The sequence below is a fragment of the Quercus suber genome, unplaced genomic scaffold, assembly GCF_002906115.3.
Source record: "Quercus suber isolate HL8 unplaced genomic scaffold, Cork oak 2.0 scaffold_56, whole genome shotgun sequence".
Classification (NCBI taxonomy): Eukaryota; Viridiplantae; Streptophyta; class Magnoliopsida; order Fagales; family Fagaceae; genus Quercus; species Quercus suber.
In genome coordinates this window covers 798976-825977 of record NW_027069521.1, presented here as the reverse complement: position 1 = coordinate 825977, position 27002 = coordinate 798976, and the positions used below count along the sequence as shown (strand labels likewise).

The 27002-nt window shown below is 36.7% G+C and overlaps 1 pseudogene; it reads left to right on the top strand.

Annotated features, from left to right (window-relative positions):
- The first annotated feature begins 270 nt into the window (after positions 1-270).
- Positions 271-27002, top strand: part of LOC112004013 (probable 26S proteasome non-ATPase regulatory subunit 3) — a 31191-nt pseudogene continuing 4459 nt past the window's right edge.

Sequence of the window (27002 nt, the reverse complement as noted above, 5' to 3'; positions counted from 1 at the left end):
GGCCTTGTAAGGATGATCATGCAGAAATTAACCAACAATTTTGTTTCCTGTTCTCTCTTCTCCCTCTCAATTCTTGGACGTCAGTCATATCCTTTCTTCAATATTTCAATCAACTTGTAAACACTATTTGCCATCGAAGCTCTTAACAATGCTTGTGGCAATTCCTTGAGAGAACATGTAACATTTGACTTGTAACTTGTTGTTTGTCTCTCTGATAGTGTTGTAAATGATTAGATTAGAGATTTTACTACAATCCCAAAAAATTAAAAAATGAAGCAAAAAAGAACGAAGAAAAGAAGCCTTGAGAATGTGTGGAAGTTCTTATTTGGTGAGCATAGGCCTAGCCAAGGTCTTGTGCTTTGTTCATGCATTAACAGTAACCTCCTTTCCCTGCACTGGATTGCAACCCTGCGCCACGACAAGTTGGGTCTGGTAAATTTGTAATTGATAGGGCATGCATGTCCATAATACCAATGTCTTATATGCCGATATTGGTGTGATGTAAAAAACACTTCTTAACCTACTACTTCGCAACTACTTTTATATTACAACTTATATGATCAGGTGGAGAAGATTATGTCAAAGGCACTTCAATTTGAAGCCCATTCAAATCAGCAGGTAACCCTGACATGTTTTTTCTATAAAGCTATATGTCTATTGCACTTTAGGGTCGCGTGTAGGATATAGTTCAAACTTCAGATTTCTGATGGAGGCTAAGTTGCATATCTACAACTATAATATTAAATTTTTAGAGTACAGCCCAGTGGCAGTGGTAATTATTGCACAAGGTTGAACAATTAATCTAAAGATAATAAGTTTACTATGTTTGAGTGATCTGGGGCTTGGGGCTTTACTAATTGTATTTCTGTAATTGAGTTTCATAGTTCACTTAGCTTTTTTGATTAGTCAAGGTGTTTGGGTTCATCTAATTGTTCATCAATCCTTGAGTTTCTAGCTTCTCTTAGACCTGCCATATGAAAATTTTGTATTTTCTTTTGTCCCTTTGTGTTCATCATTGAACTCAAATTTTATATTTTCTCTGATTAATAAGATTGCATTACTTTGTGTTTATCATTGTGAAAATGAAGTAATAAAACTTTTCAATAAAACTTTCTACTTGTTAAAAAAAAAAAAAAATCTAGAGATAACAAATGTGACACGACATAGCTTATTGAAGACATCTTGTAATGGCATGCTGGTCAATCTTTTGTTCCATTCTTCATGCTTACTGCCTAGAGATCCCATCTCTAGTCTTTACTAAATATATTGTAACCTATGTTTGCATCAAATTTAACAATGATTTGTGAAATTTGAGGGAAATTTGAAAATGGTTTTAGTGAAAATTTGGCATGCTGCTCGGAAATATCTCCTATAAGGGAGTATACAGATGTAAAGGAATCCCTCCTACACGCTGCTCTGAAAGCCCCTGTTGCAGCACCAGCTTTCTGAGTTCAATGTAACAAGTGGGCAATCATTGTTTGGTTATTGCTGGGAGAAATTCCCAAGAGGACTGTTTTTATGCAGAAAGGCATGGAGAAGGCTTTGACTTTGAATTGACAAATGTTAGTCTAGGTTCCCAGTACCTAAGTTGTTCAATTCAGTTTTTCCATATAACATATAGCTCCAAGTAAGTCCAAGTTCAAAAAATATATACTTAAATCCAAAACCCAGGTTGGGGCTTCAAAGTTGTGGCTGACTTTTATAAACATATCATTTTCATGATTGATATCTAAGATCATCTAAAATTATAGAATTGAAAATATGCACTTTAAAATAATAAGTATTGAGACTAGCATTCTAATTAAGAGAAGAAAATGAATACCAGATATGAATAGTGCACCCTTTGTTGTTTTTGTTCAACGGAGCTTCTTTTATTTTTTTCTCTGATTTATCAAATGTGCGAAGTTGGAACCATTTTTTGTTGGTATGAACAAAGTTGTGAAGAAACACAATCATTGGTCTAAGCAAAAAGCTATGGCTCCCTGGCCATAGTGTAATTCTGTCACTGTGTTTCATCCATAAGCAACTTCCTATCGATCTAATTGAAGTCCATAAATTGACAAAAAAATTTAACGCTTTAAAAGAAAGCACAATTTCATTAAATCTCAATAGTTATTTTTGCTAAGATGAAGCTCTAAAATTCCTCATTTGAGAAGTTTTTCATGTCAAGAATTGTAGCTATTGTGATATTTTATGTTTGTAACATGCTATATGTGGAGAGAGAGAGAGAAAGAGAGGCAACGTAAAAAAAAATGTAGCAAATCAACCAAAAGTTAAAATACTTTACTCATATATTTCATATGTTATTCATACTTCACTCATACAATTTATATGTTTTTGCAAATTTCAATTTTTTACGTGTGGCGGATGTGAACAAGTTTGGCAGCAACAAGCTTCACGAAAGCAACAAATTGGTTGCCCTTGTGTGCTTCCGATAAAAGCTAATAATACCATTACTACAATCGTAAAAGCCTTCACAACAAATTGTCTGTGGCCTTCCATTAACACTTAGTCTTGAAATTCTTCAAATAGCAAGTGTTAACTGTCTTTAGATGTAGAATGAAAGATATGTAATTGGCACTACTAATTGAAATTACTTATGTTCATAAATAGGTGAAAAAATAATTTTGATATGGAAACTCTTGAGAACCCACTAAAGAGCTCATTTATTGAATTTTCGTTTTTCCACTCTTATTAAAGAGTTTAATGAATGTTTCCTTTCTCTCTCCTCATAAATTGCCATTTATTTTATGATAAGCGTTCACATCAGTCTCTACACGGTTTTAGCAAAACTAACCCAAAAAACTTATATGTTGCTATTTTAACAAATAGACACCTACATCAACCTCAATATTTTTTCTCTATCCATATAAATATTATTTTTCTCTCTCCTATCCCTACACAATTTTCAACCAAAAAACTTGTCACTGTGTTGCACCAACCAGCCCAAACCACCAAGCCACCACAAAGCACCCCAAAGAGCCACCTACCACCCAAACAGCCACCCACACAAACCATTACGAACCAAAATCTCTTCAACCACCTAAAAAGAAAATTTTCTTCACTCTTATCATTAAACCAAAATTCTATTTAATCACATAGCAATAATGAAGTCAAAGTGAAACTGAAGAACCTTATCATGCAGACACAAAGGTTACATTAAGAATGGCCTGGATAGTTTGCAGTTGGCCATGTAAAAACCATTTTCAATGGTCTAAAAAAATTATGCATGAACTGATGCATAAGTATAGACGCACATTCATTTAAGGGGGAAAATTAAAATCCTAAGAAAAAAAATATGAAAATAAAAATAATCAAGTAAAAATTACCCCAATCAACATAGGGCAAAAATGATGAAAGTGCATCTAGGCCAAAGCAAAGATTTCCTATTAGTCCATTGTCCATTTTATCAGCCAATTAGCTATTACAAGAGCAAGACTAGTCTTTTATTTGTCTATGTTATATCTTTTTGTTATTATGTCTTTAGCATTTTATACTCATCTAACTTAAATGTGACTTTTGATGAAATTGGAGGGTTAAGAACCAGAAAAGGGTTCGGTTATCGGTTTTTACCCATTGAACCAACGATTTTTACTGGACCGGTTGAGGGTCCGGCTCCTATTTGAACTAGCCAATTCAATCTGGTTTTCAAAACCATGCATTAAACCAATAGACCTACCTGCTAAAAATTGAAATGATTGTATTTAGCAAGGAGAGAAGCTTTCCTATCCTCACCCATAATTCAGTTACATTTCCGTGTAGTTTAGTAATATGGAAATTTGGATCAGTTGAATTGAGGAAGTTCACATAAAAAACACAAAAGAGAACAAGACAGGCTTCAGAAAAGAAGGTTGGCAACTAAAAATGTTAGGTGTTTCCAAAAAGTATTAAATCATTGATCAAGAATTCCTTGATGGCCAACGGAACTTCAGCTTCAAATGGTTTAGTTACAATTTACGACTTGCAAAGGTTGATTGTGTCAAGAACAACTTATCAAGTCATGAATTAGACAGCATTAGCTTAGTTCTTCCACATAATATGAAACTTCCCCGACTCTAATTTTTTAATTTGTACTACAAGTCTAATTGATAAACTCAAAAGTATTAAAGTCATGACCAATAATTAAACGAAACATCTAGAAAAATGGAAAAGTTGTAATGTCAAAACTTGAAAGTGGTATACTAAATTTTATTTTCTTGTAAAACATTTTCCATTCCAAAACACGTGTGAACCTCCACTATTCTCTCTTTATAGCAACCCCCCCCCCCCCCCCCCCCCCCTACTAATTGAAAATACTTGTGTTCATAAATAGGCGAAAAAATAATTTTGATATGGAAACTCTTGAGAACCCACTAAAGAGCTCATTTATTGAATTTCCGTTTTTCCACTCTTATTAAAGAGTTTAATGAACGTTTCCTTTCTGTCTCCTCATAAATTTCCATTTATTATATGACAAGCGTTCACATTAGTCTCTACACGGTTTTAGCAAAACTAACCCAAAAAACTTAAATGTTGCTATTTTAACAAATAGACACCTACATCAACCTCAATACTTTTTCTCTATCCATATAAATATTATTTTTCTCTCTCCTATCCCTACACAATTTTCAACCAAAAAACTTGTCACTGTGTTGCACCAACCAGCCCAAACCACCAAGCCACCACAAAGCACCCCAAAGAGCCACCTACCACCCAAACAGCCACCCACACAAACCATTACGAACCAAAATCTCTTCAACCACCTAAAATGAAAATTTTCTTCACTCTTATCATTAAACCAAAATTCTATTTAATCACATAGCAATAATGAAGTCAAAGTGAAACTGCAGAACCTTATCATGCAGACACAAAGGTTACATTAAGAATGGCCTGGATAGTTTGCAGTTGGCCATGTAAAAACCATTTTCAATGGTCTAAAAAAATTATGCATGAACTGATGCATAAGTATAGACGCACATTCATTTAAGGGGGAAAATTAAAATCCTAAGAAAAAAAATATGAAAATAAAAATAATCAAGTAAATTACCACAATTAACATAGGGCAAAAATGATGAAAGTGCATCTCGGCCAAAGCAAAGATTTCCTATTAGTCCATTGTCCATTTTATCAGTCAATTAGCTATTACGAGAGCAAGACTAGTCTTTATTTGTCTATGTTATATCTTTTCGTTATTATGTCTTTAGAATTTTATACTCATCTAACTTAAATGTGACTTTTAATGAAATTGGAAGGCTAAAAACTAGAAAAGGGTTCAGTTTTCAGTTTTTACCAATTGAACCAACGATTTTTACTGGACCGGTTGAGGGTCCGATTCCTGTTTGAACTAGCCAATTCAATCCGGTTTTCAAAACCATGCAATAAACCAATAGACCTACTTGCTAAAAATTGAAACCTTCAAAAAGGAAGTTGGCAACTAATAATGTTGGGTGTTTAAAAAGTATTAAATCATTGATCAAGAATTCCTTGATGGCCAACGTGTCATAATTTTCCTTTCATCTCAATTTGAAACATTTCTCTCTTTTATCCAATTAAACCACATGCATAGTGATTTTTATTTTGGACATAGAAAATACATTCATTAAAATAATAAAAAAGGGCACTACAAACAGATGTGAAGACAAAACAATTTAAACACCAACATAAATAAATAAATAAATCATTAAAAAGAAAAAAAATAGGAGTACATTAAAAATCACATTTTTTTAATAATTCAAAATTTTAGAAAAAGAGAATTGAAAACATAAAAAAAAACCAAGAAAAAAAAATGAGATTAGAATTTAGAAGAAAGGAAACCAATTTATAGCCAAAAAAAAAAAACTAATGTAATTATTTTTTATATATAATTTTTATTTTGATAATCTAATTTATAAGTGGATAAAGTAATTTGAAAATCAACAGAAGGGTGATCCTATTTTTTAGGCAATGTTTTAGCAAAAGTTAGAATTATATTTTTACCGGATTGTCATTTAATTTTATCTCTATTCAAACATATATGGATGTAGGAAGATTTTTGAGCAAAAAAAAAAAAAAATAAGGATCTGAAACAGAGAAAGCCCTTAAATAGTAGTAATAGTAGTAGTGTGTGTGTATATATATATATATATATATATTGGAGTGTTAAGTGGTATTTCTATTTCTACCATGTCTCTTTTACTATGGATTACTATCAACAAAGTGGTATGCTGAAGATAATCCCACCATTTGTAGTTCTATGTCACATGTTTGATAAAATGCCTACGGGAAGAGTTAACAAAAAAAAAAGGATGGTATGTCCAGTGAAGAATTCCTACTTTTTTATTTTGGTTTTTTATTATTGTTTATAAATAATGTATTTTATGACTACACTTTTTTTTTTGAATGCCAAACCATCATACTTTCATTCATAAATATTAATAAGGTCCTGATACAAAGCATCCATAGCTGGTGTTGGAGAGTCTTTCAACCAATATATATCATCAAGAGTATTCTTAACATATCTAGCGAGGACATGTGCTACCTTATTTCCTTCCCTCCTAATACTGTTGATGGATACATATTTGCAAACCGCTCATAAGACATTTTACATCTTTGATAATGTGGCCCAGCAAAGAGTGGTTCGGAAGCGATGTGCAAACAACCCTCATAACATTAGCGTTGTCACCTTCAATGATCAACTCCGAGAAGCTAGCATCAATGGAGAATTCCAGTGCCTTTGTACAAGCTAATGCCTCAGCTTCCTCATTTTGGGTTACAAGCAGCCCTTTAACCGACATAGTAGCCATCACCTCTCCTCTGTCATTCCGGATAGTTGCACCAAATCCAGAGCAATTCAGATAAGTAGAAATAGCTGCATCAACGTTTTGTTTGTACATTGATTGTGGTGGGGGTTGCCAAACCTTCCTAACAGGCATTATTGCTGTCGGCTTCGCCACATCTGGTTGTAGCTTATCCACTATATCTCCATCATAGCCATAAGATCGACTTGACTTGTGCTTCTATGGGAAGTTATATGTATTTAATTATTATTTTAGAATGTGTAAAGTCATCTTTAGATATTTAAATATTAATATTTTATTATAGTTGGTAAGTTACATGTATTTAATTATTACTTTAGAATGTGTAAAGTCATCTTTAGATAATACTAATATTTTAAGAAAATATGTCATTTTTTTTTATAAAGATGGCATGACCGCTACTGTGGCTAAACTGGAATGTAGCAATAATAAGAGCCCATTTGGATGAGGGGGAATGGAGGGGGAGTGGAGGAGATTAGAGTAGAATTTGCTAAAAATAGACTAATTTTTGTCCAAATCTACTATATTCTACTCCCCCTCAATCCAAATAGACCATAAATGCTATTTCAACTTATATATATATATATTCTCTCTCTCTCTCTCTCAGAGAGATTCTTGTCTATTTTAGTCTGTATTGAATCTAAGTACATGTAAATCTTAAAATTATACTCCCTCCAATTTTCTTTGGGAGATGTCCCACAAAAGATGTCCACATTCTAAAATGAGTTTATAAAATAATATAGCTTTTCAAATTTACCTACAAAGGTTCTGTCTTTTTGGAAAGTTCACAATGTTTTTAGGATTATTTTTGAAAATTTATACTTTGATGTGAAATACATAAAACAATAAATGATGATACCTTAAAAGTTGAGTTTATGAAGATGGAAAACTAATATAGGACAAAAGGGAGCATTTGAATTCAAATCATCATATATTATTTTTTATGATAATGTTTAGCTGATTCAAAATCAAACTCATATTCCAACCCTTTAATGGCATAGGTTTTTTTAATTAGTACCCATTGATAGCATAGTAGAGAACAGGGTTAAAGAAATTGTACTTTTATGATCGCCTTTTCTTAGCTTTAAAAGCAACACCTTAAGAAAAAGAAAATATATATATATATTCTAAGGATACTCTTTTATGTTCTTAGTTAAGAAAGTAAGATATATTATAATTGTAGATCACATGCCATGCAAAATGAGGCTAAATTGAGATTAGTGATTACAATTTTTTTTCTTGTTAATTTTCTTTGATAAGTACTAGCATGACACTTGGCAGTCAACTTTGTTAGGCCTGAAATATGGCCTCTTAGGGTTCAACTCTCTAGTTAGGTTCATGAGCTTTTGCTGCTGATATGATATTAACAAAGATGATGTATTTTTATCAAGTTTAGTTGGTACAGATTGGTGATCTGGAGCTCCTCAGGCATGTTGCTAAGAAGTTTTCAAGTACTTTCAATTCAAAGTGGACCCATAATTTGATTGTTAGGCTACAACAAAATGTCATAAGGACTGGGCTATGCAACATCAGTTTATCTTATTCCTGTATCTCTTTAGCTGATGTTGCAAAGAAGCTGAGAGCCTGAGACTGCACTCTGCAAAACCATGTTGCTGATGTTAAGAGTATTGTATCAAAAGCAATCCGAGATGGTTCGATTTGTGCGACAATAGATAATGCAAACTAATGGATGGTATTAAAGACTGGAGACATCTACTCTACAAATGAGCCTTGATTCACAATTAACTTAAGAATCTGTTAATTTTCTTTGTAAATTTAATTCCCCTACCGCTTCAAAATGTGTTAATCTCTATATATTTCTATATATTAAGAGGATTCAGAAAGTTAGTTATTGCCTTTTTGACTTACAAAAATACCCCTAATTTAATTAACTTATCATTATTCCTAAAAAATAAGAAATAGGGTTAAAACCGTAAATTGATAAAAATTAATAACAAAAAAAATGAAAAAATAAAAACTCTCCGCAATCCCCACCTTCTCCTAAAAAAGCCATCCCAACTTCTATTAAAAAAAAAAAAAAAAAAAAAAAAAAAAAACTGCTCCATATCACATCAAAAAAAAAAAAAAATCTAATTATATTTCAATGCTATTTTGATTTTCATTTTTTAGAGCTAGCCTTATGATATTTTTGGCCATATTAGTGGTTCTAAACATGCAATTTTTGTGGAAAAATAAACGTAAATCTCAAATTGAAATAAATGAAAAATTATAACACTAATAAAAAATAAAAAAAGATGCCTCATCGCACGAGCGGAGCGTGTGTGATGACGCTAGTCTTATATATTACTAGGGTCATTCTATCGTACTCCCTGTTTTTTAGGAGGGTATGATACTCTCTTTAATCTTAGGCATAGATTTTACATGTTTGAATCCTGACCATTTATTTAGTTTGAATGAAAAACCAGTTACCAGTTAAGTAGGTAATATATAAAAGCAAGAATACATAGACAAAAACTAGTGTTCTCTCTCTCGCGTCTTCTCTCTCAAACTGAAAACCTAGTGGCATTCATTCTTTTACTTCAAAATACTAAATGATGCATCTCTGCAATGCTTGGCTTCCACTGCCAATGGCCCAAGAGAGAGAGGGACTCATTCTCTCGGGTCGTGTGCTTCGTCAATAACTCCTTCAAACCTGATGACCTAGATTTTAGTCTACTCCACTCTCAAATGGATCTCTATCATCGACCTGTGAGATTTCTTCAATTCTCTTTACTCTTAATATTTTTTTAGTCTTATCAATTTGTGTTCGATATTGGGTCTCTCTTTTTTTTTTTTTTTTTTTTTTCTCGTTTTGACTCTAAATTTTTGGGTATTTTTAGCTTTTTCAATTCTGGGTATGTTTTGTTTTTCCTTATCTTAATTCAAGTTGAAAAATTGTTTTGTTTTGTTTTTGTCTCTAGAATTTGGTTATCCCTTTTGTTTGCACGAGTAAATAGCAATAATTTGCTGGCTTTGAATTGTGGATTATTAGATGCCCATTTGATCGATATTGAGTTAAGAAATGAATCACTAGCGGTGAATATTGGGGTTTAAGGTAAAGTGAGACTACATAAAGAGCTGTTCTTCACTTATGGTTTGGCCCTTTTCCTTTTTGTTTCATTTTTCATATAGAAAACTAGTTTTTCTTATATTTCATCCTACCTAACCATGTGGTTTGTTGGGGGTATTTGGATGACATTTATCTATGGAACTGTGCTAATTTCACTAGGAAAAAATGTGAGTGTGTGTGTGTTCTTTTTTTTTTTTTTTTTAAAGTTATATTAATTAAGCAATAGTGATAGAAGACCTTTAGGGGTTGATTTGTGAAATGCAATAGATAATGAACTTGTTTATCTATCTTGATATTGAGAAATGGAGGGATTTCTAATTATCTACTAAAATGCTAGCTGTAAAGTATGCCTTAGCTTGAGTCAAGGAGCAGGGAAAGTTGCGAGGGAGTAGAGGGATGACTCTTGCAGTTGTATTTAGAGCCATTACCATTCATTTGCTTTTGAAACTATCCTAACGGGATTGAACTGAAAACCTTGTGAAACATACCATTCAATAGCTTTGTTTTGGCGGGTTAAATTTGAAACTATCCTAATTGGAATGAACTAAGTTCCTTGATAAAAAATCTACCCCATTTATAAGTTATTACTAAGAACCTACTCCTAATCCAGTGGTGTAACCAGAGACTAATCCTTTATTGATGGGTTTATTAAATAAGTTTAATTATTTGCTTACTCTGTGTATGGCTTCTGTAAATGGGTTCAAACACTTATAACATGTTTTTTAAAATAATATCTAATTTTAATAACTCAGCTTATATATAACCATTTCATTTTTCCTATCAAGATAACTCAGCTTATCAATATGAATAATTTATTCTTTGTTTCCTTTTCGGCCTCATTTTGTGCTTGACTGAGTACTTGTTCCTTATTCTTTGTTTGCTTTTTAGCCTCATTTATTCTTGAGTTGTTACATGATACTCCTCAGAAACCCCAACTGTTAAAAATACACAAGGGTTTAAAAGCAGAGAAAATGAAAAAGCCTTGTAGTTAATTTGGAATCATTATCATGTTATTTAGGGTTTCCAAGGAGTAGCAAATAACAGCTCAAGAATAAATAAGAAGAATTAGTTTGATAGATTTTGATTATGGTTTTATTTCTTCACAAATTTGGTTGTTTTTACTTGTTTCTTCTTTTTCCCCCCTTACCGTAGAGATGCAGATAGTGCACTAGAGCAAAAATAGATAAGAGGGAGAGATAATCAAGTTATCTTTGTGTTTATAAAATTCTTTTTAAGAGAAAAGACAATGCAGTCCAAGGATGTTGAGTACTTTTAATCAGTTATTCAAAATATTGCTAGTTTTAGCTATTTCATGTCTTGTTATTTAATTGTAGTTGTTCAACAATTAAAACATTGAACAACATTTCAAAGTCTCATGTGGTCAATTTTTATTTTAGCTTTGATTTTATCACTTTTAAAGACATGACAAGCTTGAGTGGAAGGTAGAGTTAATTGACAATAATTTTCTGCCTCATGAAGCAAAGATTAAAAAGGGATACCTCCTAGTGTTTATGAATCACAGGACAAACAGGTGTAGTTACCCTTAAACCATGGCAAATACACCACTCGGTCAGCCTATAAACTGCTAGCAATGAATGACAGAAATTCGATGCCAAGTTGCTCATCAGGGGAAAGGAGTACACAGTTATGGAAGGGGATATGGCATCTACAAGCTCCTTACAAGGTGAAGCACCTAATTTGGAGAGCAGGTAGTGAGGCTTTACCAACTCTACATAACCTATTGTTTAGAGGTGTGGTTAAGTATGCTTGTTGTCCGAATTGTAAATTTAATGGTGACAATTGATGAAGTGTGAATTCGTCAGCCAATGCGTGTAGACAGAAATGATGTTCGGCCTCCTGCAAGTATGTACCCTCGAATATGGTCACCGTTGTGGTGCCTGCCACAACGTCTCCGATGCCAAAGTCAGTATTGGAAATTATTTAAGAAAGAGCAATGTAGTGTATCCGAGAAATTTTACAGTAACTATCTCAATGTGCACATACCTCTCTCTTGGCCATGTGGGGGGCTTTATATATGTTGTTGGAGTCTCTAGCCGTTGGGCAATTAAGGTGGTTCTTAACACCCCTCTGAGTAACATTTTCTGGCCTCATCATGTTGCTTTTAATTTTATCCCAATGGTCTGTACAACTGGTTTTGTAACCGTCCAGGGCATTTATTGGCGGCATTGAATGAGGTGCTTAATCCTCATCAGTGAACTGGTGACTCATCAGTGTAAATCCGTCTTGTCGGACCAGTTTTCCTCGTCTATGCATGATTTCGTCAGTCCCATCAGTTGCCCCCGGATTCTGTGGTCGTCATGACATGTCCTGTTGACCAGGGAAGGTGAAAAGTTTCGGAATTGTAAGCAGTTGGGTTCTTGAGCCGTATTAAATGCATTGCGGCGGTGTCTTTTGAGTTATAGCCTACGTGGCATATTTTGATTGGGGGAGTTAATGCTCCATATGATGGGTCTCATTGATTTTCCCGCTGGTTTTTTAGCTTCCCAATCCTTGGTTTTAAAAAATATTTTAATCATTGCTCTGACCCTCTTCTTCTTCACCCTTTCTTTCTGCGATCTCTCCTCCGACTGGTGTGCAATGTAGCAGTTTTCAAGGTAAGTTCTTCCTTCTGCTTCTATTTACTTTGCCTATATACACCTAGAAATTTTCTGATTTTCCATTTTTTCCTTGCTGTTTTCCTTCCTTTTGTTTGGCTTCCTTTTGGCTTTGGGGTACCCAAATTTCCTTTACTTTTCGTGTTTTCTAGTTTTCTATGTTCAATAGCTCTGAGGTTAGATTAGGCTGCCCTTCGATTTCGTTTCTTTTTGCTCGACTAGGGGGGGCGTTAGGAAACTTTCCATATCTTAAAAATTTCATTCACGAGGGTAGTAGTTTGGTTGTTGTAGTGGCTGATCTGCTGCCTCTGTTGCGTCAATCAGTCAATTGGTTTGAGAATTTAGTAAAAGAGGGTAGGACGATGTCAGAAGTCAGATCTAGTGAGCTCAAGACTGGGTTATCGTCTAGCAGTAACCCAGTGGAAGAGGATACAACCCTTTCTAATCCTAGGGAGGTTAGGGCTTTTTATGCTCTGGAGAAGGAGTGTGGATTGGACGCAGATACTTTGGGTAGATTTAGGGATAGATTTCAGTTCCCAGATCGGGTTAGGGTTCGTCTGCTTGGTGAGGCAGATCGGGCTTGCCACTTCTTCCTCGGGGAGGTATAATTCTACGAATCTGCCTTCGTCTGTGGGTTGAGGTTCCCAGTCCATCCTTTCCTCATGGAGCTTTTGGACCGTTTTGGTATCGCTCTCGGGCAGCTCATGCCTAACTCGTGGAGGATTCTGGTAAGTTGTATGGGGATTTGGTTGGCTGCCAATGACGGGGACATGCTCAGGGTTGACGAGCTTGTTTACCTTTACCATCTGAAAGCCTTTAAAGAGCATGGGTACTATGAGTTGGTGCCTAGGGAAAGAAAGACTAGGATCGTCAAGGGGTTGCCGTCCTCTTTCAGGTACTGGAAATCCAGGTTCTTTTTTGTGTCTGGGGACGATTTTGAGACACCCTCGGGCAAGTTGTAGGGTGATCTCCCAAGGTTACGTCGTCGGTGGGAAACCCCGACTTTAGGTGCGTCAATATTTCTTCTTTGTCTCTTGAATTCTGTTGTGCTTACAACTATGGTTGCTAAACTCTTCTTCTTATCTCTCTCTCTGTTTTTTTTTTCCTTTTTTTTTTTTTTTCTAGTCAAGAGACGACTAAAGCTTAAGAGCAGGTACAGGGAACGGGTGCAGAGGGCTATTGAGTACGTGCAAACAATCGAGAGTTGGGACGATCTCGTTGATCCCAGGACTCTTTCGTTTTATTGCCTCGGGCCTAATCCTTCTGCCTTCGTCCTGCAGAACCTCGATATAGAAGGAAAAAAGAGTAAGTTTCAGCTTCATCAGTATCAGTTTTTTTTTTTTTTTTATTCATGACTCATGATCTTCTATTTGACAGAAATGACGTCAAAATTTAATAAGGACATGTACGCGAAGATGAGGGCAAAGAAGGATGAGCCCTTGTCAAACATTGGGCGAAAGACGGTGCGTGTGACCGAAAGGGGTCCATCTGCCACCACGCCAGCCTCCGTCACTCCCCTCATCTCCGGGACTGAAACGACGAGGACTGCTTCTCCATCTACTTCGGTGAAGGAGCTTCCTATGCCTGTCTCTAAAAGGCCACGCCTAACGGAGAAGGAGAAGGAGAAGGGGGATTCTCGTCATTCGACAATTTGGGGGGATGAGAAGCTGGCTGTTGAAAGGGCTCACAGCATCGTCACGGCTGACGACCTAAAAGCTCTTTCTGGGGTTCCTTTTAATGTAGTTGCTGGTGGCCATGTCCATAGGCTCGTTCAGTTGAGGCGTTTTTACTTCCTTCATGAGCAATCCTTCCTAACTCCCTTCTTTTTTTTTTTCTTTTTTTTTTTTTTATTATTACTGACGACTTGGACTTGGCACTTATTTTCAAGCTTTGGGAGAAGGTTTGCATCTTACCTCTGAATATCTTACCCAAAAGGCTAAGCTGGCATCTCTCTCGTCCAGGGTGCAAGCTTTGGAAGGCGAAAACTCAAAGCAGAAGAAGAGTCTTATTGACTCAATGGATGAAGCTACTACTTTGAAAGAGAAGGCCAAGGTCGTGGGTGACGACCTTAGAGTGGAGCATCAGCTAAACTTGGAAAAGGACGAGCAACTTCAGAATGCCAAGGAATCGTTGAGGACAATCGCAGCTAGATCAGTTGAGGCCTTCCAAACCATTAACGAGTACAATACAGTAATCTTCAGTTGGTATTTTAAAGGATTTGAGCTCCTCTGAAGGTACATGGTCAAACATCCGGCTGGAGTTGATATTGAAAACCTGGACTTGGAAGAAGTGGACAGGGAGATGGTTGTTGACGAAGCTGCTCAGTTCGCAGTTCCTGCCGATGAAGGTCCAGAAAATGTTTCGGTTGACGATGCCGCTGCTGTTGACGCCCCTCCAGCTCCTAAAGCCTGAACCTACTACTTGTGTTTTTACCAAAAATATTTATTTTGTTTTATTGATCATTGCCCATTGTGGCCTTTTTTGTAAATCTATTTTTGAAACATCTTTTATTTTGGGAACACTGTTTTAACCCAGCGTTTATGGGTTTGTGGAAACAATGGTAATTTTCTTGTTTGCTTTTGGTTTTAACTTACTTTTTGTATTTACCTGCGTTTGTAATTTGCATGCTTTAACTGCTCATGTGATGTGTTTGACGAGGCCCTTGCATCTTCTTCTTTCTACTGGCATTTTTGTTTCTATGAGATACATCCTTTTTGGAATGATATGCGTTAGTAGCTATGATATGCGTCAATAGCATGTTTTCGTCGGAGCGGGTTCTGGTTACTTGGTCATTTTTCATTCTTTTTGACTTACACATTTTGTCATCGCCAGTAGCTTACATCCGTCAGAGCGGAATCTTGCTACTTAGCTATTTTAGACTCTTATGACTTACACCTTCTTTCAAGGATCTTGTCATCGTCAGTAGCTTACATCTGTCAGAGCAGAATCTTGCTACTTAGTTATTTTAGACTCTTATGACTTACACCTTTTTTCAAGGATCTTGTCATCGTCAGTAGCTTACATCCATCAGAGCGGAATCTTGCTACTTAGTCATTTTTTACTGTGACTTACACATTTTTTCAAGGATCTTGTCATCGTCAGTAGCTTACATCTGTCAGAGCAAAATCTTGCTACTTAGTCATTTTTTTACTATGACTTGTATCACATACACCTGCTTGTAGAGAAACGTCAGCTGAATAACTTATTTATTAATTCCAATAATGAATAATGAATACATTTTGCAATTGCGCTTATTGATGGTACTTCTTCAAGTGTTCTATGTTCCACGGCCTAGGGAGTCTTTGCCCGTTTATGGTTTCTAGATAATAGCTGTCTTTCCTAGAGTAGTGGACAACCCGGTAGGGTCCTTCCCATGTGGGGCCGAGTTTCCCTTAAGTGGAATTCCTGGTAGCCGGGGTTACTTTACGAAGGACGAGGTCACCGACGTCAAGTTGTCTAAGCTTCACTTTCTTGTTGTAGTAGTTAGTCATCTTTTGCTGATATTCCGTCATTCTGCTACAAGCTTTATCTCTTACTTCGTCTAGGAAGTCCAGGTTGAGTCGCAATTGATCGTCATTGACTTCTTCAATGAATGCCTCCCACTTGATGTTGGTTATTCCCACCTCAACCGGGATCACCGCTACAGTGCCATAGGTAAGTCTATAGGGCGTCTCTCTTGTTGGTGTTCTCGCTGTTGTTCTATAGGCCCACAACACATTGGGCAATTCTTCTGGCCAGGCACCCTTCACATCGTCTAGCTTTGTTTTGATAATCTTGAGCAACGTCCGATTCGTCACCTCTGTTTGTCCATTCGCTTGTGGATGACCTGGGGACGAGAATTGATTCTTGATGCTTAGGCCCGAGCAAAATTCCTTGAAGCCTTGGCTATCGAATTGTCGTCCATTATCTGATATGATCGTTCTTGGAATCCCAAACCTGCAAATGATGTTCTTCCATACAAAGCTCTGGATTCTGGCTTCGGTTATGGTCGCCAGCGCCTCTACTTCAACCCACTTTGTAAAATAATCAATAGCAACTAGTAAGAATTTTACCTGACCTTTGCCCTGGGGCAGCGGGCCGACGATGTCGATTTCCCACTGTGTGAATGGCCATGGAGATGAAATCGTCGTCAATTTCTCTGCTGGAAGTCGCTGAACATTCCTGAACCGTTGGCACTTGTCACATCTCTTGACGAACTCTGCCGCGCCCACCTGCATAGTGGGCCAAAAATAGCCTGTTCAAATTATTTTTCTTGCGAGGGATTTGGGACCAGCATGGTCCTTGCAAACACCTTTATGGATTTCCCTCAGGATGTACGTTGCTTCTTTCTCGTCGACACACCTTAGGTAAGGCATGGAGAAGCCTCTTTTGTATAAGACGTCATTGAGGATTATGAATCTGGCTGCCCTCTTTCTGATCTTCTTCGCTTCTTCTTTGTTCTGTGGGAGATGCTCTTCCTGAAGGAATGACAGAATAGGTGTCATCCAGCTGTTTGAGCTCTGGATTGCAAATGTTGGAACCTCTTTAATACTAGGGTTCTTCTGAACTTCTATCATCAGGCCTTCTTCCATCGCTCTTTCATCTGACGAGGCTATTTTTGAGACTTCATCTACCATCACGTTCTGGCTTCTGGGGATCTGCACGAACTCCACCTTTTCGAACTCTTGAGCTAGATTCTTTGTCAATCTGAGGTACCTCTGCATCCTTTCTTCTTTGGCTTCGTATTCTCCCCTGGCTTGCCTGATTACTAGCTTTGAATCACTCTGGATCACCAGGTTCTTAATTCCAAACTCTCTTCCAAGCCTTAACCCCGTCAGAATCCCTTCATATTCGGCCTCATTATTAGTTGCTGGGAATTTCAACTGAACCCCATATTTTAGCTTTTCTCCGTTGGGGGTGATTATGACTACCCCTACTCCCCCTCTCTTATGGGCTGACGAGCCGTCGGTCTGTATTGTCTATTGCTGGTATTCAATGGTTAAACCGTCCTTGTCCAGGTGGGTGAATTCCGCAATGAAATCTACCAAAGCTTGTGCTTTTATGGCTGTCCTGGGGTGGTATTCAATATCAAACTGACTGAGCTCGATCGCCCACTGGACCATTCTCCCTGCCGCTTCGGGCTTACTCATGGACTTCTTGATTGGTTGGTCCGTCATTACCAAGATAGGATGCGCTTGGAAGTACTGCCTGAGTTTTCGTGAAGCTATTATCAGCGTGAACGTGATCTTTTCAATCTGAGGATACCTGGACTCAACTCCCTAAAAGGCTTGGTTGATGTAATAGACGGGGGAGTGGCTTCACGTGCTCTTCTCGGATCAAGGCTCCACTGACGGCTGTATCTGACACTACCAGGTGCAAGTACAAGTTCTCTCCTTCTTTTGACGGGCTTAGAAGGGGTGGATTGCTTAAGTAACGTTTGAGTTCCTAGAATGCAGCCTCACACTCGTCAGTCCAAGCAAAAGTCTGTCTCAATGTCTTGAAGAAGGGTAGGCATTTGTCCGTCGCTCTAGAGACAAACCTATTGAGGGCTGCAATCCTTCCTGTTAGCTTCTGGACGTCCTTGACGGTCTTGAGCGAGGTCATATTGATTATTGCTTGTACCTTCTCTGGATTCGCCTCAATTCCCCTTTGGGACACCATAAATCCTAGGAATTTCCCTAAGGCTACGCCAAAGACACATTTACTGGGGTTCAGCTTCATATGATATTGCTTGAAAGTAGCAAATGTCTCTTTAAGGTCGTCCAGATGGGTGAGTTCCTCTTTGCTCTTAACGAGCATGTCGTCTACGTATACTTCCATGTTTCTGCCTATCTGTTTGCTGAACATTCTATTTACCAATCTTTGATAAGTGGTGCTGGCATTCTTCAGCCCGAAGGGCATTACCTTATAGCAATAGAGTCCTTGGCTTGTGATGAAGGCTGTTTTCTCCTGATCTTGCTCTGCCATTTTTATCTGGTTGTATCTAGAGAAAGCGTCCATGAACGTCAGAAGCTTGTGCCCGGCTGTGAAGTCTACTAACTGGTCTATTCTCGGGAGGGAGAAGCTGTCCTTCGGGCATGCTTTGTTCAGGTTTGTGAAGTCTATGCACATTCTCCATTTCCCATTTGCTTTTTTCACCAGGACGACATTTGCGAGCCAGTCTGGGTAATATACTTCGCGGATAAAGCCGGCAGCCAAGAGCTTATTAACTTCGTCAGTAACCGCTTGATCCCTTTCTGGTGCGAAAACTCTTTGTCTCTGTTTGACGGGCTTCCTTTCCGGGTCTACATTCAGCCTGTGTTGGATGACTTCTGGGGATATGCCTGGCATGTCATCATGGCTCTAACCAAAGACGTCTAAGTTTTCTTTAAGAAATTGAACCAGTTTTGTCCTCATCTCAGGACTTAAAGTCATCCCTATCCTGGTCATCTTGTTTAGTTCTTCATCGGATAATTCTACTGTCCCCAAGGCCTTCATTTTTTCTTTCTCCTTTTCTTCGATCGTCCATGTATGGTTCTCCTTTGCACCCACGACGACCTGGTAACACTCCCGAGCTAAAACTTGATCTCCTTTGACTTCTCCTACCCCATTCTCCGTTGGGAATTTTATCTTTAGGCAGTAGGTTGACGTGGATGATTTCCACTTGTTGAGCGCTGGTCTTCCAATGATTACATTGTAAGTCGAGGGACAATCCACCACCAAGAAGTCCAGATCACAAGTCAACTGCTTCGGGTAGGTTCCCACTGTCACCGTTAACGTCACTATGCCCTTGGGGTTTACCCTGTCTCCACTGAAGCTGACAAGGGGGGAGTCAAATGGACGCAATCTTTTTGGATCCAGTTTCAGCTGTTGGAACGCAGGGAAGTAAATGATGTTAGTAGAGCTTCCATTGTCCATGAGGATCCTCTTTGTGTTGAACCCTTCTATTGTAAGTGTTATGACCAGGGGGTCATTGTGAGGTTATTTCACTCCCCTAGCATCTCCTTCATTGAAATCACGTCTTAATCGGTTTGTCTCTATTTCAACGGGGGTGTCATGTGGATGTTGTTCACCTGTCGTTGATATGCTTTCTTGAAGGACTTGAATGACCCACCTACCATGGGTCCTCCTATGATCATCTGTATTTCCCTTATCACATTTTGAAGAGGCTGGTACTGATGGTTATTTCCCCCGGAGGTGGACTAGCGCAGACCCTTGTTTCCATCTCGGAATCTACTGTGTTCCCCTTTCTTGACAAACTTCTGTAGCTTTCCTTTTTGTGTTAACTCCTCAATCTGTTCTTTGAGGTCTCGACAATCTTCAGTGTAATGGCCGTGGTCCTTGTGAAATCGGCAGTATTTATTCTTATCACGGATGTTAGAGGATGAGTGCAATGGTCGTGGCCACTTAATGTAATGCTCGTCCTTAATCTCCATTAAGATTTTATCAACTGGCATAATGAGAGGGGTAAATTTTACCGCTTGTGGCCCTTTGTCATCCTTCCTTCTGATTCCGTCACTGGTCCGACGATTTGTGCGCTCTCGTTTTTACCCTCTACGATCGTCATCTTTCCTTTCTTCTTTGTCTCTAGGTTTCCCTTCATCCCTGATGGCTGCTAATGCGTCTTCGGCGTTCATGTACTTCTGTGCTTTCAGGAGCATTTCGGCCATTGTTTTTGGGGGATTCTTTGCCAGTGACGAAACAAGCTCTCTGGATCTCAACTCTGCCTTGAAAGTCGTCAGTTGCACCTTATCATCTGCATCGTCCACTTCCAGTGTTTCGCGAGTAAAGCGTTTCACGTATGACCTTAGAGTTTCCTTTTCTCCCTGCCTGATGGTAAGTAAATGATTCGTGGTTCTCTTAGGAAGCTGTCCTCCAATAAAGTGACGTAAGAAGGCACTACTCAGCTACTCGAAGTTGTCTATGGATGACATTGGCAGCTTCGTGAACCATTCCCTTGCAGCTCCTTTGAGGGTGGTGGGGAAGGAGTGACACAGTATCTCGTCTGGGGGCTGCTAGAGCCCTAGGGTCGTCTTAAAAGTATTCAGATGATCCTGAGGGTCCTTTATCCCATCGAATGGTTTAAGCTGGGGCAGCCGAAATTTCGATGGTACTAGGCACTCAAGTACTGCTGGGGTGAACGGCGAATCTGTTGCCCTAACCATTCGATCTGTTTTCTCCTTGATGGCGTTTCTGAGTTCGTCCATCTCCTGCCTTATCTCCTGGAGAAGGTCCGAGTTGTGCTCGGTTGGAGTAGCGGGCCTTTGATGGTCACTTCTTCTGTGGCTGTCTCCCTCATCGTTTTGGTTCCCTTTAGATCAATTCTCTTCTTGTTGAAGTCGTAGTTTCAGCTCCTGATTTTGTCTGGTCAGTTCTTCAACGGTGGCTGCGAGGGCTTGAACTTGTTGAGCTAAGGCTGCGGAATCCGGATTAGACTCCATGTGAGACTAGTTTTCTATATTGAACATGAAAATGTCAAATTCCCACAGACGGCGCCAAACTGATGAAGTGTGAATTCGTCAGCCAATGCGTGTAGACAGAAATGATCTCCGACCTCCTGCAAGTATGTACACTTGAATGTGGTCACCGGTGTGGTGCCTGCCACAACGTCTCCGATGCCAAAGTCAGTATTGGAAATTATTTAAGAAAGAGCAATGTAGTGTATCCGAGAAATTTTACAGTAACTATCTCAATGTGCACATACCTCTCTCTTGGCCATGTGGGGGGCTTTATATATGTCGTTGGAGTCTCTAGCCGTTGGGCAATTAAGGTGGTTCTTAACACCTCTCTGAGTAATGTTTTCTGGACTCATCATGTTGCTTTTAATTTTATCCCAACGGTTTGTACAACTGGTTTTGTAACCATCCAGGGCGTTTATTGGCGGCATTAAATGAGGTGCTTAATCCTCGTCAGTGAACTGGTAATTCATCAGTGTAAATCTGTCTCGTCGGACCAGTTTTCCTTGTCTATGCATGATTTCATCAGTCCCATCAATAATTATCAAATTGTTGTTGGCCAAGGATGTCTCTCATCTAGAGTATGGCCATGTTATCCAAGATGTTTTTTTTATTGCTTCTGGTTTTCGGGTCTGTAACTTTACCCATGTCCAACGCTTAGGCAACTCCGTTGCCCATTTTCTTGCCAAATGTGCTAAGTTAGGCAATGAGCTACAGGTTTGGTTTGAGTCTATTCCTAATGATATAGCTCCTCTATTTTAGAGATGCTTTGTAATTTATTTCATCAATGAATAAAACAAGGGCCTCTCAGCCTGGATTCTTAAAAAAAAAAAGAAAAAAAAGAAAAAAAAAAGGGACATGGCCTATGTGTTCCCCTTAGAAAAACTGCAACTTTATGCAAAATTGAAATAATGGATTCCAATGACCACTTGTAGATCAAGTTTTCGATTTGCCATACATAGATTAATTCAAATGGTCATCAAAGCGCGTTGAGCACACAAGTTGTGCGAGGTCATGAATTATCTTCTATATCATTTTGATTTAATCTCTCGTGTTTGCTAAAGGATTTTTTCTATTCTGGCATAGAATGATGTACTTTGATCCATTTGCCTTTTAATTTCATTATAAAAAAATAAATAATCTAAAACATTTCTCTGACTCTGAGATATTAATGGTGATATTTGAACTTATATAAAATCATTGTCATGGGTTTTATTAAAATTGATGAATAGCCAACAATTCCAAAGAGTTACTTGGAGAGATAGAGAGTGTAAGAGTGATGGACATACTTAGACTCTTTATATAATCCAATATATATATATTATCAAAATATGAAATTTAATTTCTTCAAAAAATTGTAAAATATCTCAAATGCAAAGATGGCTAGAAGGACATATGAGAGAGAGAGAGAGAGAGAGAGAGAGAGAGAGAGAGAGATGTGTAAGAGTGATGGACATACTTAGACTCTTTATAAAATCCAATATATATATATATATATATTATCAAAATATGAAATTTAATTTCTTCAAAAAATTGTAAAATATCTCAAATGCAAAGATGGCTAGAAGGACATATGAGAGAGAGAGAGAGAGAGAGAGAGAGAGAGTATCGTGTTGGTACCATCCAATGTGACTAAAAATAAATAAATGAACTACCAAATATGACATTGGTACTAACCATTGTGATGTTAGTACTATCTAATGTGACAAAAAAAAAGGGGACTACCAAATGTGGTAATGGTACTATCATGTGATATTAGTACTGCCAATTTAATGTGGAACCATTCAATGTGACCAAAACATAGGGGAATCATCAAATGTGACAATAGTATAGTCATATGTGATGTTGGTGTGATTTTAGGGTAATTCGGTCATTTTTTAGGTCCTAAGGGTATTTTGATCATTTTTTTTGGGTTCTAAAGGTATTTTGATCATTTTTAAGGTTCTAAGTGTATTCCGGTAATTGTTAAGGGTTCCAAGGGTATTTTAGTCATTTTCAAGTTTTATGAGGTATTTTGGTCATTTTATAGGTTTCAAGGGTATTTTTGAAATTTATTCAAGGTTTCAGGGTCATTTTTAAGGTTCTACGAGTATTTCGGTCATTTTTTTAGATTTAAGGTCCATTATTGTCGTTTTTTAAGTTCTAAGGGCATTACTGTCACTTTTCAAGTTACAAGGTCATTTCAGTAAATTTTTTGGTTTTATGGTCATTTAGGACATTTTTTTTAGTATCTAAGGGTATTTCAATTATTTTTTAGGTTTATAGGGTATTTAAGTCATTTTTTACGTTTTAGGGTCATTTTGGTCATTTTTTAGGTTTTTAGGATATTCCAATAATTTTTGAGAGTTTTGGGGTTATTTTGGTAATTTTAAAGTGTTAGGATGCGTTTTGGTAATTTTAGTATATTTAAGGGTATTTCAAAAATTTTAGAGATTTTAGGAGTATTTTTGTTATATATATATATACATATATATATTCATCGATTACTAGGTAATTTGGTGGGGTTGGGTTGACTACGCCCATATGTAATATTGGTATGGTTTAATGTGACGATGGAATTGTCAAATGTGAGTAAAAAAAATGAGAAACATTGAATGTGACAAAAGTACAAATATGAAATAAGAATGTGATGATACATGGAAAACTATTGAATATGAATTATTAATTAATCTTTGTTTATTTTCTACCATCAAAGCAAATGGGAAAAAAAATTCTAACAATGAAATAAGAATTTAAGCTACTACTTATACAATGTTGCCTTAGCAACCTTGCACAAAACAAAAACATGAGACAAACACATGGAATGGGTTTGAATTTTTTCACAAAGAAAGAAAGCATAGGATACCTATCATTAAGTTTTGTGAATGTGAATAAATATTTCACATTAGTATCTAACTCTCAACACAAATAATGAATGTCGCACATTAGGATTCCAATCTCAAAAATCTCTATCCTTGATACAAAACATTCAATTACGAAATTGAAAATATCAATTAAACAAAAATTTAAATAAAAATTAGGATTCCAATCCCCCCAAATAATCAAAAAACAATTAAATTTCAATTTCTGAGATTCCAATCTCCTAAATCACATGAACCTAGATAAAATTCACAATATTAAAGTCAAATCTAATGAAAATGCCTAAAAAACATAAAACCTGGTGTAGTAGCCTTGATTGATGACTAAAGAACCACCGAATGTGACTAAAGAACTATCACGTGTGATGTTAGAACAGTACAATGTGAGGAAAGAACCATTAAATGTGAGAGAAAAAATAAGGAAACTACCAAATATTACAAAAGAAAAGTCACATGTGATGTTATGTGATGTTGAGGATGGAACTGTCAAATGTGAGAAAAAAGTAAGGGAACCACCAAATGTGACAAAAGAATTGTGATATGTGATATTGAAACTGCACAATCTGAGAATGAAACCATCAAATGTGAGAAAAAAAATTAAGGGAACCACCAAATGTGACAAAAAAAACTGTCACATGAGATATGGGAACTACACAATATGAGGATGGAATCGTCAAATGTAAGAAAAAAGTAAGGAAACCACCAAATGTGAGAAAAAACTGTCACATGTGATGTTGGAATTACACAATGTAAGGATGAAACTGTCAAGTCTGAGAAAAAAGTAAGGGAACCACCCAATGTGACAAAAGAACTGTCATATGTGATGTTAGAACTGCACAATGTAAGGATGAAATTGTAAAATGTGAAAAAAAAAGTAAAGGAACCATCAAATGTGACAAAAGAACTGTCACATGCGATGTTGGAACTACACAATGTGAGGATGGAATCGTCAAGTGTGAGAAAAAAGTAAGGGAACCACCCAATGTGACAAAAGAACTATCATATGTGATGTTGGAACCGCACAATGTGAGGATGAAACCGTCAAATGTGAGAAAAAAAAGTAAGGGAACAACCAAATGTGAGAAAAAACTATCACATGTGATGCTCGAGCTGCACAATGTGAGGATGGAACCGTTAAATGTGAGAAAAAAGTAAGGGAACTACCCAATGTGACAAAAGAATTGTCGTATGTGATGTTAGAACCGCACAATATGAGGATAGAATCGTCAAATGTGAGAAAAAAGTAAGGAAACCACCAAATGTGAGAAAAAATTGTCACATGTGATATTGAAATTACACAATGTAAGGATGAAACTGTCAAGTGTGAGAAAAAAATAAGGAAACCACCCAATGTGACAAAAGAACTGTCATATGTGATGTTAGAATCGCATAATGTAAGGATGGAAATGTCAAATGTGAAAAAAAAGTAAAGGAACCACAAAATGTGACAAAAGAATTGTCATATGTGATGTTGGAACTACATAATGTGAGGATGAAACCGTCAAGTGTGAGAAAAAAGTAAGAGAACCACCCAATGTGACAAAAGAACTGTCATATGTGATATTAGAATCGCACAATGTGATGATGAAATCGTCAAATGTGAGAAAAAAAGTAAGGGAACCACCAAATGTGAGAAAAAACTATCGCATGTGATGTTGGAGTTGTACAATGTGAGGATGGAATCGTTAAATGTGAGAAAAAAGTAAGGGAACCACTCAATGTGACAAAAGAACTGTCATATGTGATATTGAAATCGCACAATATGAGGATGGAACCGTCAAATGTGAGAAAAAAGTAGGGAAATCACCAAATGTGAGAAAAGAACTGTTACATATGATATTAGAACTGTACAATATAAGAATAGAATCGTCAAATATGAGAAAAAAGTAACCTGGTGTAGCAGGTTACCTACTAGTGGATACCGTACCCCCCTTTTTTTTGGAGTAGATACCGTAGAATTACTCATATTACTATGATATTACATAATATACTTTTGATGATGTTAAATAAATAAATAAGTACTTTTGATGATTCTAAAAAAAAAAAAAAAAAAAAACAATACAAAAAGAATTATATGTGGGGATTCTTAAGAGAAAAGGTCTACATGGAACAGCCAAGGACCACCATGAATTGCAAACTGATATGAACCAGAGGAGATCAATGCAAGTCTTGAGATTAGCGCAGGAGTTCTTTTGGGAGTTGGTAAGTGGGCCATATTTTTAGGGGTTGAATACATTGAGACCTGAGTGAGACTTGACAGACATACATTATACTTATTGGGCCTTCTCTAATGGATAATACGAGGACCTACTTGAATTATAGATCTTAGTTTCGCATCTATACTATTTATATTTTTTATTTGGGTTTCATTATTTTGTGCACTAAAATATTTTCATAAAAAATCTTAAACTCTCTAAAATATTCCTATCTTTTAATTTAGTAATTTTAAATTTATAAGAAATTACATTTTGCTTACCAATGGTTTGCTCGAAAAACACTTTATCTACTTGTAGTTTTAAAAATTGACACTTTATTCACCTAAGGATAGTTCTGTTTGTCTCCTGTTATCCATCTCGGTTAAAAATATGATAAATTTATATTTTTGTTATCTTTTTATGTCTCTCTCCTCTCAAAACATAAAAAACTAAAAAATCAAGGGAAAAGAAGAACTAAAAGTTTGGTTTTGTAAAAATTAAAATTGAACGTTTACATTTTCTTCTCATGTATCTTTTTTTTTTTTTTTCTTCTAAGATTAAAGTTTCAACTTTTAGATCTTTTATTTTACACATTAAAAATTGAAATTATGTGTTTTCAACTCTCAAAGAGTGCAGGTTGCTGACATGAAAGTTTTTGCAACTGCTACTGTCAAAGCAAGCAGATTCTACCGAGAGTTAAACGCTCAGACTGGGATTTTATTAAAAAATAACTATAAAACTCAAATTATATTATTAGTTAGGCAAGATTTGAAACAAATTTCATCTCTAACAAATCGAGTCTAGAGAACTCAATTTTGCTCTAAGAAAATCGAGTGGGAGACACTCGATTTCCAAGTGAGTATGGAAATCGAGTGTAAGACACTTGATTTCCAAGTACAAATTCACTGGGCAAAATCGAGTGCAGAGAACTCGAATTGTTAGAAACCAAATATGTTTGAAATGTTGCCTAACTAATAATATAGATTGGGTTTTATAATTATTTTTTAATAAAATCCCTTAGACTGTCAAGCATTTGGTAAATTGCAGAACCTTTGTATTAGAAGATGATTCAAAGTA